Consider the following 12,884-nt stretch of genomic DNA (forward strand, 5'->3'; position numbering starts at 1 on the left):
TTTTATGTCTTCAACTATACCTTGCTTGCAATTTTAGAAGGTCTTGTGACTCTATTCACGGCGCTGCTTGGAACAACTTGGCTCCTGGTAATCCGCGCAATCAAGAATCTTCTCACAACGCCGTTGCCATATGCGAATAGGATAGCATTTATTGCAGCATTAAAAAACACAATTATATAAGACCAATATTCTAGTACGTTTATGGTTAATGGAGGATTCCTCTTCTCCTGGAATTTGTAATACGTCCAGATTGCGGAGCAAATGTTGTACGGTAGATATAGAACCAACAAAGCACCCAGGACAAAACGAATCGTTTTCGTTGCCGAGATTTCTCGTCTTGTTTCTCGGTTACCCGAATCTTCTCCGGCATCTCTCGGCATTTTCTTAATTTTCTCCGCATGAATGGCAATTCTGCGAAACACCATCGAATACAATATGAACATAAACAGAACACCAAAGAGATCGGATAAATTCAACGCGACTTGCAGCGGGAAAGAAGGAAACGCGATCGATATGTAGGCGATTATTGCCGATGTTACGAAGCTAAACACAACGATCACCTTCATGCGAAATTCGTTCATGAACTTATTGTACTTTTTGAGCTTCGTCACGTGAAGATAACGATCCATAGATACGCACATCAACATGAAAAAGGAGAAATAAGCGAGAAGAAAGGCGCCATATTGAAGAACCAGTTCAACAACACAGTTGCGGTACATGCCATTCAAAGCTGCCTTTGCAGTAATGGATGGCATGATGAATATTCCAATGCCAAGATCTGAAATATTCATCAGGAGAATGAATTTGTTTGTGATCGTGTTTAGCTGCTCCATTTTGTACAGTCCGTAAATTAGAGCTGTGTTCGAAACGATGATGATTGGTGACAAAAGGGCGGTAAAAAATGACCAAGTGATCAAATGGGGCGACGGCATGTCTAATGGCCATATTGACGGGCAATAGTAAGTTTCTTCTGGATGTGAGTGATTCATTACTGGTTATTTCTTTCTGAGTTTTTTAAATTGAAACGCCAAATATTACGAAGAACAATACCTTTCAGTGTTTTTCGCTCAACTGTTCTGTGTTGTTCTTTGATGAGCACTATCTTTCGAAATGTACATGGCAAAGCAAAGTCGCTACTAATCATTTCGAGGCAAAGCGAAGTCGCTACTTATCATTTCAAGGCAAAGCAAAGTCGCTACTTATCATTTCGAGAATCCACCAGAAAATGAAGCACCACTACCATGTAGAGCAGAAGGCGGCAATGAACATCTGCTAGCGGATTAACTTCCAATCTGAATTTTGCTGATGGTTATGTTTCTCCATTCAGCATTACTGTTGTTATTTAAATTAGGTGAATTTATCCGTTGGCAATTCGAATGAACTGAGGATCAACAGCAAACTTTGCTTATTAATGGTGTTAACCAAAAGGATGCGAAATACCTTTTTGCTCGTCGCTGATATGACAAACGAAATGTAATTGTAAATAGAAGAGGCCCGGTTGTGTTTTAATTAAAAGCAACTGTGGATTGAACATCAAAAGACAAATTTTAACTTCAAGTGAATGGTTAGGATTGGTACTGCGATTCATTGAACTATGCAAGGATAACTTCAAAACTTTTTGCACAATCGATTTTATTGTTGGTGACTATTGTGATTAAGACACAAAAAGTGGTAGGAAAAAGGAAAGGATTCATTTTTTTTAAAAATTAAGAGTTTTTGTTCCTAATCGCTGTTTTCAACTACTAATCGTCCGCTCTATTCAAATATTACCCGTCAGGCATTGCTTCAATATTACCCACTGTCCATTTCAGTACCTGCTTCTAGACTAGTGCAGCACAACATATTGGAATACGAATTGCCAATACAGCGCCACTCGACGTATATTTCTATATTGATTTTATAGAAGAATGTCATATTATGCATTTGTCAACCTTTTGCGTTGATAAGTGGACCTTTATGAATTCCGTCATGTGTGTCTGCTCGAGGAGAGCGTTTTATATTTACTCGAAAATTTTATTTTCTCCGCGTTATTTTTTGTGGAAATATTACTTGTGTATGCTACAGAGTATAGTGATGCATTTTCGGTCTTTCTTAGTTTCTTTTTTGTTATATTTGTTCTAAAGATTTCAGAAACTTAGCGTTCTGGTGCTTTATGGTTAACTAATCCTAAATAAATTTCTAAGGCGAAGATTTTTACAGAGCCTCCTTCTAGAGTGAAGAATTCTTGAAGCCTCGTTCCCTTCCCGGCATTCACTGTATTCTTTTGTTACATTCTTTTTTTCTGCCTGTCATCAATTCTTATTATTTATTTTGTTCGGCTTCATGAAACAACCTCCAAACCCTATTTTCTACGTGCTCTTTATAATCATTTTCATATGGTATATCCCCACCACCCTTAGAATCGTCATTTCCCCTTCCATACATCACATTGTTTTTCCACCGATCCTTTGGTTATTTTCTCTGAGATCTCCGCCTTTTACCTTAAACAAACTGCAATTATTGAAACAAAAATGGATTAGAGGTACTTTTGACTATGTGGGCCGCTTCCTTAAAAAGTTGTGTACGGATCATGCAAGTTAATGAAAAATTTCAAACAAGTGAAGAATTATAGAATAATTTTGAAGCGTTGATTGGACCGGTGAGCGTTTTATCAAAATCAAATATTTCATATAACAGTAAACTATGATTGGCTATTTCAAGAGAATTTTCTATTGGGGAAAGCTGGAGGCTTTAGGATACATTTGATATCCGATTTGGCTCAGTGCGCATTATGCATTTCAAAGAAAGCTAGGAATTTTCTTCCTGATACCACAGTCAGCTGTTCAAACTAAATGTTACAGATTTATACTGAACATAGATTCAGAAATGAATAGATTCTTATCCATAAAAAGCCTGAATAGATAAACAAACAAGATTCTACCTCCAAGAGGGCATATTTGATTTGTTTAAATAGCTCACCGCTCTAATGAAGCTTTTCACTATTTCTTCACTTGTTCAGACAAGGTCCGTACGCAACTTGTTACGGAAAAATCTACGCATCCTCAATCTATCGAGTTGACATTTTATCGCCAGGAGATGTTCATTACCGCCTTATACTTTACAGGGTGTTAGTATCTTATTTCCAGGTAGTACTATCTATAACGGTATCCTCTATATCTGTCTGGTGCATTTCGACAAAAAGTGCTTATTACACAAGAGAAGAGGACAGTCGGCCGACAAAACTGGTACAACGCGTTTAACTCTACAGAACGCAAGACATTAGAGATTTTCGCGATGATAAATCACTCACATCCAGAAGAAATCTACTATTGCCCGTCAATATGGCCGTTAGACATGCCGTCGCCCCATTTGATCACTTGGTCATTTTTTACCGCCCTTTTGTCACCAATCACCATCGTCTCGAACGCAGCACTAATTTACGGACTTTACAAAATGGAGCAGCTAAACACGATCACAAACAAATTCATTCTCGTGATGAATATATCAGATCTTGGAACTAGAATCTTTGTTCTGCCATCAATAGCTGCAATGGCAGCTTTAAAGGACAAGTACCGAAACTGTGCCTTTGAACTGGTTCTTCATTATGGCGCCTTTCTTCTCGCTTATTTCTCCTTTTTCATGTTGATGTGCGTATCTATGGATCGTTATCTTCACGTGACGAAGCTCAAAAAGTACAATAAGTTTATGAACGAATTTCGCATGAAGGTGATCGTTGTGTTTAGCTTCGTAACATCGGCAATAATCGCCTACATATCGATCGCATTTCCTTCTTTCCCGCTGCAAGTCGCGTTGAATTTATCCGATCTTTTTGGTGTTCTGTTTATGTTCATATTGTATTCGATGGTGTTTCGCAGAATTGCCACTCATGCGGAAAAAATTAAGCAAATGCTGAGTGATGCCGGAGAAGATTCGGGTAACCGAGAAACAAGACGAGAAATCTCGGCAACGAAAACGATTCGTTTTGTCCTGGGTGCTTTGTTGGTTCTGTATCTACCGTACAACAATTGCTCCGCAATCTGGGCGTATCACAAATACCAGGAGAAGAGGAATCCCCCATTAATCATGAATGTCCTAGAATATTGGGCTTATGTTATCGTGTTTAGTAATGCAGCAATAAATGCTATCCTATTCGGATATGGTAACAGCGTTGTGAGGAGATTCTTAATTGGACGCATTAGCAGGAGTCAAGTTGCTCCTAGCAGCGTTGTGAGTGACGTCACAAGACCTCCTGAAATCGCAAGCAAGGTATAGTACACCCCTGTCTTAGTGCCCCAGCATATATTGCCCCGGCGACAAAATGACTGTCCCCGGTTTAGATCGCCTCAATCAAATTCCTCGGTCATAGGTTTTGCAAAGCCCGGTACCTAAAGTGTTTCAAAGGTTCCCCGCAATCCAACTGATAGCAAATTATTTGACTGTTAGTCTGCAGAGAATTTTCCTTTAGAATGTCAGACGCAATGATCAAAGAGAAAGAAATAACAAACGCATATTGGAGGAACCTATTAGTCACACGCGTTTGTTTTCAGCACTTTTTTCTATTCTGGCACCTTATCTTAAACAGAATTTCAACAGAAGTCAATGATTTCAAGATTTCTTGTTATTACTATTGTAAAAATCAAGACCCTCCTTTGGTAAATTTGAATCATGTATCTAATTTCCCTACAGAAGAATCGTTGACTGAAATTGACAATGAGCTCCAGATCTTTTTTACATGCAAAAAAGAGATCCGCGAAAGCATTCTATTTCCAAGACTACGGTAAAATTGTATCAAGTGTTCCTAGCATTCCTAGACTTGGCGTTAAAAGACAAGAAATTTATTGATTCGAATCTCTCGAATTAGTTTAACCTCAGCTATCAAATCTATTTATCAAAATTTCTGTTTTTTCAAAATGAATAGAGAGGTTGATAAAGGGTCAAAAAACAAAGATTTTGGTTGGATTGATGTGGAGACGGCTCTACTGCTGAAAGTGGTGCTTGAAAATAGAGTAAGCAAAATCCAAAGAACATCTTATTTAGAAAAAAATAAAACAAAACATGAAGGCAGATACAATAGCCTTCGATCACTGTAAAAGACCAATAATTTTCTCTCTTCTGAAGTTAAATAATTTCGTAATTGGAGTAGGCACACAAATATGCGCATCTTTGATCCATTCGGATCCGATCCCGTGTAAACGCAAATATTTTCAGATCCGATCCTGATTAAACACCTCCTCAAAATGAGTTCGGATCCAAATGAATCCGATACTGTTTGGATCCGATCCCTTGTAAACAGGACCTGAGAGTAGCACATGTCTTTTTAATGGCAAAATCAGGTATAGTGAGTTTGAAGATACCCTTAATGTTAATTAGTCTTTCAGGCTCCCTTGGATTTTTCATCTTGAGGATTTCGTTTCCCCGTATCTTTTATGTTTTGACATATAATGTTGACATTGATCAGTGTAAATATCAGTATAAAAAGATTTTCGTGTTCCTCGAAGCGAAAAATCGGGAGTGTGGCTCCATAACTTGTGGCCTTTTCGGTATTTAACCACTACACCTCTCCTGTACGAATTTCGAAAAAGTTTGGCAATGTTTTCTTTGCTTCAGTTTAGAAAGAATTATATTCATATTGTAGCCCCCTGTTCCCCTCTGGCGCCACCACTGCAATGTTCCCTTCTCGTCAGTTTAGAAAGAATCATATTTAGTGATGATATTGCACAATGATGAAAATCTTGTTTTTTAGAAATGCCATGTGTCCAAACGTACTTGTAGTTTGGTAATCGTCAGGCAAAATAAGTGATAAGTTAATAAGTAAATAATATGCTAAAAGTATTGGTAGATGTGTCTATAAAGTATTAATATAATCATATAGTCTTCATGATATAAGCGATATTTTGATTTGTTATATCTCGAGACCAATGTGTTTAGCTATTTCTTGAACTAGACATATGATCTTTGAAACATAACTGTGACATTTTACAAAAATTACTGTTTACCGGCCAGTCATAGAAGGACTGATGTCATGTAGGCTGAGCTGTACGCGCTTTTGTGCATAGGCCAAGATTGTTGTTAGTTGCAACTCCAGGTATCTCGCTTATTGACATTATTTTGATAAATATGAGCACTGTGGTCAAAAAGAACAATATGAACACTATCAGATTTGTAGAAATATAATGTGTGCAAATACGCTTATAGATGGATAATCATAAGGCAAAAATATATTTTTAATTGATAACAATTATTCTAAAATATGTAACACATATGTGTACGTATCCAAGTAAAGTCCTAGCATAATCATCTAGACTGGAAATTAAAAACGTTGTTTTTCTTCATTTTGTGGTCTGTTAATCACTGACTTGGTGTGGTGCTAAGAAATATTGTCTATGGTACATATCTCTAAAAATTGAAAAAGACTACTGCTTGTCATATAGTGTTTGATGACAGACCTGTATTCCGGGTTTCCCGACCGATAATGTGTTTTGCAGACAAGGTGTTTGTACAGATTAAGCGATCACCTGTACCATGTAGGTATACCCACTTTGAAAAGCAGCAGAAGAAAAAAATATAGATATAGCAACATGGTGCTTTGTTTGGGGTTTGAAGAAAGTAGATGCTTCAGGAGCATAATGGAAGTTGTTTCAGAGGTTTCCTATAATCATTTATTAATGGGGGACGGAACAGGCGTATAGCAGTGTCAAAACTTGGTCATAGTAAGTTTACGGTGTCCGTTACGTAACTTTGATTGCTCTGGGACCAACAAGCTTAGCCTACAATGAGCTTAGTTAAATCACAGAACAGAGAGATCTTTATTCTATGTTTACATAAAGTTAAGGCAGTGAAGTATACCGCTCTCATTCCAGCGTACTTTTGATAGAAAGTCGCCGTGAAGATGTCGAGGCTTTCAGTTTTCGAAGGGCTTCAATTTTTGAAGTTCTTGAGCAAGTTGATAATCTCAATATTAAGAAAGCCTCACATATTAGCAGCATTCCAGCTGAGATAATTAAACATAATGTTGACCTAGTCGTCTCCTACCTGCTATTTCTTATCAATAAATGTGTGAAAGAAATTGTTTTTCCGATGAACTAAAAGACGGTGATGTTAGAGCGCTTTTCAAGAAGATCGAGTTATTCAACAAAAGAACTATAGTCAAATAACAGTATTACCTTTAGTCTATAAAGTTTTTGAGAGTATTTTGACAAATCAAATGCTACCTTTTGTTAAGAAGATTCACAAGTCTAGCCTTTAGGCCTGTCGTCAGGGTTCTAGTGCTGAGAATGGTTTGTCTAGATTTGATATGAGAGACAATCGTGGAAACTTGTAAGAGAACGTTAAAGAATAGAGGTTTTCTCAGGCTAGTTCTTGTGGACTTGTCCAAGGCTTGAAACTGTCTCAAAAATGAACTCTTTCTTTCCAAATTTTACGCATACGGCTTTAGCAAAAATGTCTTACAGATTGTGTACAGTTATCTAGCGGGTAGAAAGCAGCCAGTCCAAATCAATTGACCGCTTATTCAGCCCTTGGAATGAAATGAAATTAGATGTCGCCCAAGGTTCAATCTTAGGGCCTCTTCTTTTTAGCATACCTTTCAATGATATATTCCGTAACTTTCTGTAATTTTTAACTCGCGATTTCATATCAAATCTGCTAAAGAAGGAGACAAAAGAGCATAAAACTTTCATCGGCTCTTTTATGAACTTTTTTATCAAATAAGCTGATAACTTTGAGATTCTTCTGATTTCCATTTTCTCTCAACCCGTGTTTCGCATTTAAAAGAAAACTACAACGTTCCTTCACGATACCTCTGAAAACGTACGTTTTTTTAAAATGATAAAAATAATGATACAAACTGTCGTCAATTTCGTATCGCGCACTTCTGAATTCTCGGCCAAATCTGTATATGTGCCAACCAAGTGCTAGTGAAAATGAATGATAGAATGTGCTGCTTTCTAATTTAAAGAAGATGATGTCGTTTTTCCGAGACTCTCTTTTCAGATTGAATTCTTGACGACACTCCAAATTTTGCCCACTCTCTGATTGTCCAGAATGGTAAGATTTGAATTGCTTTTTTCAAAGCCATTTTCAAGTTCTATACAGTTTATTTTTTTATATATTCGGTATGAAAACTTACAATAACGAATCGCTTAAAACAGTACGTACGAACTACTAAACTACGTAACAAGGACGGAACCCAGGAGGAGCAATATAACATGACTGCCCCCTGGGATATGACATGTATCTAAATATAACCGATAATAAAACTGTAACACTATATATACGTATACTAGATTATGATAATACATACATAGTAAAATAAAAGATATACATATACGGTAAATACTTAAGCCCGTTTCACATTGGACGAGGTCTATACCTAATATAATGTAATTGAATCAGAAGATTGGTATGGAGTCAAGGTGGATAGTCATAAGCACCATAATAAACCTAGTGTCAAATGCGAAATGGAAGAAAGAAGAAGTAGGCATACGAAACTCTATGAAAAGGGACTTGGTGGCATGGTAACAGTGACCTTATTCGAATCTACCAGTTGTGTGAATGTATTGGAGAGTCAACTCGATTATAGTACTGTTGAGGTCATTTGGGAAGTTTTTATCATCATATAACAAAAGTTGTATCAAAACCTCATTTGAAAGATCGGTATATCCTAATGATTGTAAAAATTCAAAGACTCTAGCGAGAAGATTTCGACGTTCAATTTCAAAGGCCGGGCAGAGCAACAAGAGAGCCTTCTTTAATTCAAATTTTCTGGAAAAGCAGGTGAAATTCTGTTCGGGAATACACGACTTCTGAAGAATTTGCCAATCAAGAATCTTCTCACAATACTGTTACCATATGCGAAAAGGATAGCGTTTATTGTTGCATTGCTTACAATGATAATGTAGGCACAATATTCTAGAACATTCATGATTAATGGGGGATTCCTCTTCTCCTGGTATTTGTAATACGTCCAAATTGCGGAGCTAATGTTGTACGGTAGATAGAGAACCAACAAAGCACCCAGGACAAAACGAATCGTTTTCGTTGCCGAGATTTCTCGTCTTGTTTCTCGGTTACTTAAATCTTCTCTGGCATCTCTGAACATTTTCTTGATCCTCTCGGCATGGACAGCAATTTTGCGGAACACCATTGAATACAGGATGAACACAAATAGAACGCAAGTAAGATTGGATAAATTCAACACGACTTGCAGCGGGAAAGAAGGGAACGCGATCGATATGTAGGCGATTATTGCCGATGTGATGAAGCTAAAGACAACGATCACCTTCATGCGAAATTCGTTCATGAACTTATTGTACTTTTTGAGTTTCGTCACGTGAAGATACCGATCCATAGATACGCACATCAAAATGAAAAAGGAGAAATATGCGAGAAGAAAGACGCCATATTGAATAACCTGTTCAAAAGCACAGTTGCGGTACTTGTCTTTTAAAGTTATCATTGCAGTCATGGATGGCGTGATGAATATTCCAATGCCAAGATCTGATATATTCATCAGGAGAATGAATTTGTTTGTGATCGTGTTAAGCTGCTCCATTTTGTACAGTCCGTAAATTAGTGCTGAATTTGAGATGATGATGATTGGTGACAAAAGGGCGGTAAAAAACGAAAAAGCGATCAAATGAGGCCATGGCATGTCCAGTGGCCATATTGACGGGCAATAGTAAATTTCTTCTGGATGTGAGTGATTCATCATTTCCAAGTTCTCTTATGCTCATCGTTTTGTAGGGTCAAACGCGTTGTGTCAGTTTTTCATCAAACGCGTTGTGTAATAACCACTTTGTTTCGAAATGTATCCGGAAGGGAGATTGACAATGCCGTTTTAGAGAGTACTGCCTGCAAATAAGTTGATAGTCTGTGTAAAGTATAAGGCGGTACTTAACATATGCTTGTGAAAAATATCATAGCGATAAATTGATGATGCGTATGTTTTCCCATAACAAGTTGTGTACGGGCCTTGTGAATTCATGAATAATTTTGAGCAAGTGAAGAATTAGGGAATGATTTTGAAGCGTTTATGGACAGGTGAAGCTATATAACGCAATCAAATATGTCATCCTGATACTAGAATTCTGTTTATTTATTTATTTAAGCTTTTTATCGATGAAACGTTTATAATTCTGAGCCTATATTCAGTATAATATATGACGTTTAGTTTAAACAGCTGCTCGTGGTATCCGGAAGGAAATGTTCTAGTTTTCTTTCAAATGCGAGTGCCCACTGAACGAAACTTGATATCAAACGTTTACTTCCCTTTAGCTGCTTTTTAGCAGATTATATTTGTTTTGGCGAAAAAAGGTCTCTTCAAAGAACATGCAAAGCAAATTTATTTCTAGAATTCTTGAATCGGGCTATATACTCTAACAGACCATTACAAAACTGTAATAGAAAACAGTTGAATCGAAACGTTTTAAACGACGGGTACTTCAGACGTTTATATTTTTTTTCGGTGGGAGCGTCAGAAATTTTTAGCGTCCTAATCTTATGCACTTTAGACAAATCAGCAGACATTCAGCATATCGTGAGACATGAGACACTTATCGTGAGAGCCATCTATTAAGTGAGCCGAAATTGTTTCCTGTAAATATCACTCTCTTATTAAAAGAATATTATAATTTTTCCGTAGCCTCAATATTCTTAAGAAATCTTCGCTTTGAGCCTGGATCAAGGGAACATAGTTAAAGAAATTTCATGTCGTTAACGAGGAGAGAGTCGAGCAAACAATTAATCAAGTATCACAATGTTTTTAACAAACATGCATCTTGAACAGCAATTATCAGCACACGCAATTGATATAGAGTCGTCCGAAATTACATAAAAAACGTTCCAAATCCTTGTCCAAAATTCATTCCTCCGAAATTACTGGCTATTAATACCTTCTTCATCGCCAACCCAGCTACAACATTGTGGAGTAAATAAAATAATCATTTTCAGGGCTGATTCACGTTGCTAAAACTATGCTTTTTTTTCTGATGTTTTTCAAACTGATTTTCTTCTGATGTCTCTTCAGCCTTCTTTCTATCGACGCTCTATCGCTGATCTCTCCTTTTTTATTGAATTTATCAAGATGTTGTTGCTCTCAGGAAACGGGAGACATGATCCGGGGTCCTCTGAGACATGTTACGAATAGCAGGCATTCTTTCAGTTTTCACCCTTTCTAAGTCTCTTTGCCAAACTCACGGACTCTGTCTCACGCTGCTCCTTTCTCCCCAAATCCTGTCAACTTGCTCTACCCCTTTCCTGCTACACAGACTCTCACATGCTGTCTCTATTCAAAACTAAAATCAACAGCTTGATCTTCCCTCCCCTGTTTCTAATCTCTCCCTACCTATTTCCCTTCTTAGGGTTTACTATAGGCTCCTGTGCCTTTCCATAACATTGCATTTAAACTAACAGCACCATTGTATAGCTTGGTTAGTGGGTATTGTACATGGTGGAGGTATTCACACTATCTGCATCAACCCTTTATGTTTAGAGCGTATTACTATTATCTGTAAAACTTTGCCAAGAACAGTATAATAATAATTGCATCAAGCATTAAACCCCGAGTTGCAACTTAAACATCTTCCATATTAAACACCAAAGCTTGTACAACAACGCCTATACGGCATCGAACACTATATGACAGACTGACAAGTAGTCTTTTACAATTTTTAGAGATATGTACCATAGACGATATTTCTTAGCACAACATTAAGTCAGTTATAAAGAGACCGAAGAATGCAGAAAAACAACGTTTGTAATTTCCAGTCTAGATGATTATGCTAGGACTTTACTTGGATACGTACACATATATTTTATATATTTGTTAAATATTTTTAGTGTTAGTGTTATATATTTTAGAATAATTGTTATCAATTAAAAATATATTTTTGCTTCATGATTATCCATCTATAAGCGTATTTGCACACATTATATTTCTACAAATCTGACAGTGTTCATATTGTTCATTTTGACCACAGTGCTCATATTTATCAAAATAATGTCAATAAGCGAGATACCTGGAGTTGCAACTAACAACAATCTTGTTCTGTGCACAAAAGCGCGTACAGCTCGGCCTACATGACATCAGTCCTTCTATGACTGGCCGGTAAACAGTAATTTTCATAAATGTCGCAGTTATGTTTTAAAGACGATATATCCAGTTCAAGAAATAGCTAAACACAATGGTCTCGAGACATAACAAATGAAAATATCGTCGCTTATATATTAAAGACCATATGTTTATATTAAGACTTTACTGACATATCTACAAATACTATTGTAGTAACGGTTGTCTATAAACACTATATTTTTGCCTTATAGTTACCCACCTACATTTGAAGAACTGAGATTTCTATAGAACTAGATTTTCACCATTAAAGGTTACAATAGAATATGATTCTTTCTAAACTGAAACGAAATGAACATTATCACACTTTTGCAAAATGTGGACAGGATAAAAGAACTGGTTAAATTTCGAAATGCCCATGAATTATGGATCCACATTCCTAACTTTGCGCTTTGAGAGACATGCCAATCTCTTTATTAAAAACATATATAATTGATGTTCAATGTTTTGTCTAAACATTTGTTGTGACTTTATATGCTGGAGACGGGAAAAAGATTTCTTCAAACTGAAAAAGCGAGAATTGAACAATTATTGAAGGGGGCCTAAAGAGTTGTCAACATTAAGGTTATCTAAAAACACATTTATTGACATTATTGTAAGATAATACTAAGGCTACAATCAGTAAACAATCTTCATGATAAGATTATTTTCTTAGGTTTGTCTACATACAACCTAGGTTCTTTACAAAACCTTCTAAAACTGCATGAGCAAGACACCAGCCTCAATCTACCAACATCCTTTTATGCTTTCAACTATACCTTGCTTGCAATTTTAGAAG

The 12,884-nt window shown here is 36.7% G+C and overlaps 2 long non-coding RNA genes across 2 annotated transcripts in view; one reads left to right on the forward strand and one right to left on the reverse strand.

Moving 5' to 3' along the window:
• Positions 1-7,877, reverse strand: part of LOC148958597 (uncharacterized) — a 272,598-nt gene extending 264,721 nt beyond the window's left edge. The window contains exon 1 of the long non-coding RNA XR_016144530.1: positions 7,827-7,877. This is a non-coding gene — a long non-coding RNA (uncharacterized LOC148958597). The remainder of the gene's footprint in view (positions 1-7,826) is intronic.
• Positions 1-12,884, forward strand: part of LOC148958600 (uncharacterized) — a 66,303-nt gene that overhangs the window by 9,597 nt on the left and 43,822 nt on the right. The gene's annotated exons all lie outside the window — the stretch shown is intronic.

This window comes from Rhopilema esculentum, chromosome 13, assembly GCF_057945365.1.
Source record: "Rhopilema esculentum isolate cy_ngs chromosome 13, ASM5794536v1, whole genome shotgun sequence".
Lineage (NCBI taxonomy): Eukaryota > Metazoa > Cnidaria > Scyphozoa > Rhizostomeae > Rhizostomatidae > Rhopilema > Rhopilema esculentum.